Raw genomic sequence first — 5,808 nt, forward strand, 5'->3', positions numbered from 1 at the left:
GACGATGTTTCAGGCTTCAGGCGGCGTCCCCTGAAAAATCCTGTGGTGTCGCGTCGCGAGCTCGTAATAAACTCGCTGTAATTATGGAACTAAAAATCGAATCGAATTCAGATTTTCCAAAAAGCTGGCCAATACATTGGCGGAAAATTCGATCGCTTGAAGTTTGTCGTAACTCAAACTTCATCGCTCACTTTTTTAATGTGAAAGTCTAGAAACGTGGTTTTTCATTCGGATTAAAAAAAAGTAACATTAGAAATCAACTTTTGACCCTTTTTGGACACTGTAGCCTCTGCTAGAGTGTAACGAATAAAACTCAAAAAGAAATTTGTTAATTAGTTGATAAACGAATTACTTACAGCGAGTTGAATGTGGAAAACATGGTTTTTTGAATTTAAAAAAGTCAGTTTTTATTTATTTACAGGAAAATTTGCAGCCCGAGAGAAAAACTGTAAATGGAGACTCAGGTTCATTTTCCAAGAGTTATCTAACTATATTTTTGGTATTCTTTTTCAAATTTTGAATTTCACTTTTGATACCTGACGTCACAACCTGGACAATACTTTTACTCGTTCTCGAGCGCCTGTCGCCTTCTTGTCCAGAACTCCTCATTTGGGGTAATAAATGAAAAGCACTAGGAAAGATGGGCCTGGTCTTAAATTTGTATGATTATTAAAAAAAGTTTTTTTTATAAAGATTTTTTTTTCTCATAATTATTAGAATTCATCTCCAGACCCACCTTCCCTAGTAGTCCAGGCATCTGGTAATTTTGTTCCATAATAAATCCAGTCTGCAATGTTTTAAATGAGAAACTTTCGTTTTGGAGTCTTTTTTGACATATCAAAAATGCTAGAACAGATCAGTTGTCAAACGTGATGTTTTTTTTAAAACAGTTCCAAAAATTACTTTCGCGTGGACGGATAATTTCCATTTAATTTTAGAGCAAAATGTCCAACAGAAAAAAGAAAGAAAACAAAATTCTGAAAAAATTTTGTTCTTAAAAAAGTCCGCTAACTTCTACTGGTTCCGAGTTATGATACATAGAAAAGTCCACCTTTTTTATTTTCAGCGAAAAATCACTAAGTTTCAAAAAACACTGTGTATCTCGGCAAATAATTACTGCACGGAAAAGCGTTCCACAGGTGAGTGAAACTAGACTCAATTTCCTGTAATTACAAAAAACAATACCCAGTGGGCACAAAGTTAGGCAACGTCTTTACGACATCGTTACGACATCTTTACGACAACTTCACGACATCCTATGTCTATTTCGTTAAGATGTCTTTACGATATCGTAAATAAGTCGTATGATCTGATGATGTCTTTACGATATTGCAAAGACACCGAAACGACATGGACATAGGATGTCGTAAAGATGTCGTTACGATGTCGTAAAGACGTCGCCAAATTTTGTGCCCACTGGGTACTGGGATTTCTTCTAAGACTTTGAAATTTATTTAAAAAAGGTCATAAATCAATGTAAAAACTAACTACAGATAATTTATTAGTGGTTTAGAGAAACCAAAAATTGTTCAATAATGTTATAAACAAATTAAATAACAAAAGTCATTTTTTCGTGATTTGCCATGAGCAGCTATTTTTGACCCATAGCTTTCGTATAAAGTATCTCAGATAATGACATGCGCTTACAATAAGTTAAGAATAGATAATTATTGCTAATTATTTAAATAATTTTTATAAACAAATGCATATTTTGACAATTTTTCGATAAAAAGGCTTGATTTTTTTACGGAATCAACTTAAAATGTTTAGTATAAGACTCCTTGCCATCATATATTTAATATTTACTAAAAAGTGTTAATTATTTAAACAATTTCTATAAACAAATGCGCATTTTGACCATTCTTTACATTAATAGGCTTGATTTTTTTTGCAGAATTAATTCGAAACATCTTGCAAAAGAATCTATGCTATCATATTTTTGATAGTGCCAGAAAATGATAATTATTTAAACGATTTTCCTAAACAAATACACATTTTGACTATTTTTTCATGAATAGGTTCAATTTTTTCAGAATCAATGCTAAATATCATTAACCTAAACCTGTAAACTTCAAACCTAAACTCTTTAAATTTATCAACTTAAAACCTACAAACCGATAATCCTGAGTCATTTATCTACAAATCTATTCATGAAAAAATGGTCAAAATGTGTATTTGTTTGTTCAAATTATTAAAATAATTATCATTTTCTGTCACTTTCAAAAATATGATAGCATAGATTCTTTTGCAAGATGTTTCGAATTATTTCCGCAAAAAAATCAAGCCCATTAATGCAAAAACTGGTGAAAATGCGCATTTGTTTATACAAATTGTTTAAATAATGAACATTATTTGTTCACTATGAAAAATATGATAGCACGGAGTTTTAGGAAAAATAATTTAAGTTGATTCCGTAAAAAAATCAAGCCTTCTCATTAAAAAATGGTCAAAATGTGCATTTGTTTATAAAAATTGTTTTAATAATTAACAATTGTTCGTCACTATGAAAAATATGATAGCAAAAAGTCTTAGACAGAACATTTTAGATTGATTCCTCAAAAAAATCAAGCCTTTTCATCATAAAATGGTCAAAATCTGCATTTGTTTATAAAAATTGTTTACGTAATTAACATTTTTTAGTCACTATGATAAAAATAATAACAAGGATTCTTTGGAAAAATATCTTAAGTTGATTTCGTAAAAAAAATCAAGCCTTTTTATCAAAAAATTGTTAAAAAGTGCATTTGTTCATAAAAATTGTTGAAATAATAAACATTTTTTGGTCACTGTGAAAAATATGTTAGCAGGGAGTCTTAGGGAAAACATTTTAAGTTGATTCGAGTTTAAAATTTGGGATAATAAATAAGAAGCAATAAGAAAGGTGGGTCTGGTCCTAAACTTTAATAATTATGAAAAAAGCAAAAAAAATTATTTACAACAAAAAACTTTTTTCATAATTATACAAATTTAGGACCAGACCCACCATTCTTAGTGCTTCTTGTTCATTGTCGCAAATGTAAAACTCGATCTTGCGCTTCGTATGAAAATAAGTTGGGAAATAAAAAAAGTGGCGGTAAGGTAGGGATCTAGTCATGTGACCCATTCATCACATGGCCTTAAGGCGCTTCCAAATGCTTGATTTTCAGCCCATCTATTAGAAATTACAATTTTTCTCATACAATTATAAATTTTTTGGTGTCATATTTTATCTACATAATCTAAAGGGATAAATAAAATCCCTCGCAGAGGGTTTTTTCGAAAAATAGTCTTGTGTTTTTTTTTAATTAATTGAAAATATGATGCATTTTATGCGCCTAGGAAGGGTCAAACCGCCACACAGTATGGGAAAAAAATACTTTTTTGGTTCAAAATAAGGCACAGCCGGCAAATATTGATCGGTTTGGACAAAAAAAATTTTAGTAAGCTGATAAGATTTTTAATATAGTTGTTGAGTCAGATTTTTGAAATGGGCTTTCCATTTTTGTAATAAATAAACAAATATGACGAAAAAATTGCCATTTTTCTATTTGACGTTCCTGGTGCTAGTCAATAAAATAAAAGTTGTTGAAATCACCTAAGTTTCGCAGAGTAACATTAGTTCAATATATTCTAATTATATATTAACAAAAATTTTTATAACCCAATTATTTATTGAAAGAATTTTTTTACGATTTTCTATCATGTTATGTTATTCTTAAGTTATATTGCAACAAACTTGGATAAAAGCAATAGAATGATTAAGAAATTTCTTCTTGAGATTATTATTGTTAATATTATAAACAAATTTCATTTAAAAAATTATTAATCAGCCATTTTTCGATATAAAAATTCTTTTTTTTTAATACTAGTCCTTTTAATTGAGAATTTCATGATAATTTCAGAAAAAAATCATAATTTATTTGTCGATTTAATGATTTTTTATGTAATTTTAATAAACAAATGCATCATTGGGGCATTTGTCGACGGAATTTTTTTCAATGTCAGACTTTTTAATTTGGATCTTGATAGTAAATTCAGCAACATTCATGATAAGTTGATAAATGTTATGATTTTTTAAAACAAATTTAACAAACAAATGCCTTTTTCGGGCATATGTCAAGGGAATTTTTTTAGTTTAAGTCTTTTTTATTGAAAATTAAGAAAATTTTCATCGACAGTCATATTTATTAAATAAATTCTATCATGTTCTAAACAAATTTAATAAGCATATTTATTATTTGGTATTTGTAGACGAAAAAGTTCTAAAAACTACCCTCAATATATCCGCACCTAAAATGTTAAAAATTACAAGTTTGATTGTCGATATTTGAAAATACAAAAACGTCAAAAATGCTTTTTTTTATCTCACTAATTATAGAGTGGGTGATAAAGTTCGGCAAGCGCCCTAAAACCCACACTTAATATATCCGCACCTGAAATGTTAAAAATGGCAAGTTTGATTGTCGATATTTGAAAATACAAAAACGTCAAAAATGTTCTTTTTTATCTCGCTAATTATAGACTAAGTAAGAAAGTTCGGGAAGGCCCCTGCAAACCACCCTTAATATATCCGTACCTGAAATGTTAAAAATGAGTAGTTCGATCGTCGATATTTGAAAATACAAAAACGTCAAAAATTCTCTTTTTTTACCTCTCTGATTATAAATGGAGTGAGAATGTTCGGCAAGACCTCTAAAAACCACCCCTACTATACCTACACCTATAATGTTAAAAATGACAAGTTTGATTGTTGATATTTGAAAATACAAAAACGTGAAAAAATTTCTTTTTCATCTCGCTAATTATAGACTAAGTCAGAAAGTTCGGCAAGACCCCTTCAAACCATCCTTAATATATCCACACCTAAAATGTTAAAAATGACAAGTTTGATTCTCGATATTTGAAAACACAAAAACGTCAAAAATTCTCTTTTTTATCTCACTAATTATAGAGTGGGTGATAAAGTTCGACAGGACACCTAAAAACACCCCTACCATGTCAACACCCTAAATGTTTAAAATAACAAGTTTGATTGTCGAAATTTGAAAAATAAAAACCTCAAAAATTCTCTTTTTTATCTCGTTAAATATAGACTAAGTAAGAAAGTGCGGGAAGACCCTTAAAAATCATCCTTAATATATCCGCACCTAAAATGTTGAAAATGACAAGTTTGATTGTCGATATTTGAAAATACAAAAACGTCAAAAATTTTCTTTTTTATCTCTCTAATTATAGACTAAGTAAGAAAGTTCGACAAGGCCCCTGCAAACCACCCTTAATATATCCGTACCTGAAATGTTAAAAATGAATAGTTTGATCGTCGATATTTGAAAAAACAAAAACGTCAAAAATTCTCATTTTTATCTCACTAATTATAGAGTGGATGAGAAAGTTCGGTTAGCCCCCTAAAAACCACCCATAATGTATCCGCACCTAAAATGTTAAAAATGACAAGTTTAATTGTCGTTATTTGAAAATACAAAAACATCAAAAATTCTCTTTTTTATCTCGCTAATTATAGACTAAGTAAGAAAGTTTGGCAAGACCCCTACAAACCACCCTTAATATATCCGCACCTAAAATGTTAAAAATGACAAGTTTGATTCTCGATATTTGAAAATACAAAAATGTCAAAAATTCTCTTTTTCTTTTTTTTACGAATTATAGAGTGGGTGAGAAAGTTCGGTAAGCCCCCTACAAACCACCCGTAATATATCCGCACCTAAAATGTTAAAAATGACAAGTTTGATTTTCGATATTTGAAAATACAAAAACATCAAAAATTTTCTTTTCTATCTCGCTAATTATGGACTAAGTAAGAAAGTTCGA

The sequence above is a fragment of the Belonocnema kinseyi genome, chromosome 10 (genome assembly GCF_010883055.1).
Source record: "Belonocnema kinseyi isolate 2016_QV_RU_SX_M_011 chromosome 10, B_treatae_v1, whole genome shotgun sequence".
Lineage (NCBI taxonomy): Eukaryota > Metazoa > Arthropoda > Insecta > Hymenoptera > Cynipidae > Belonocnema > Belonocnema kinseyi.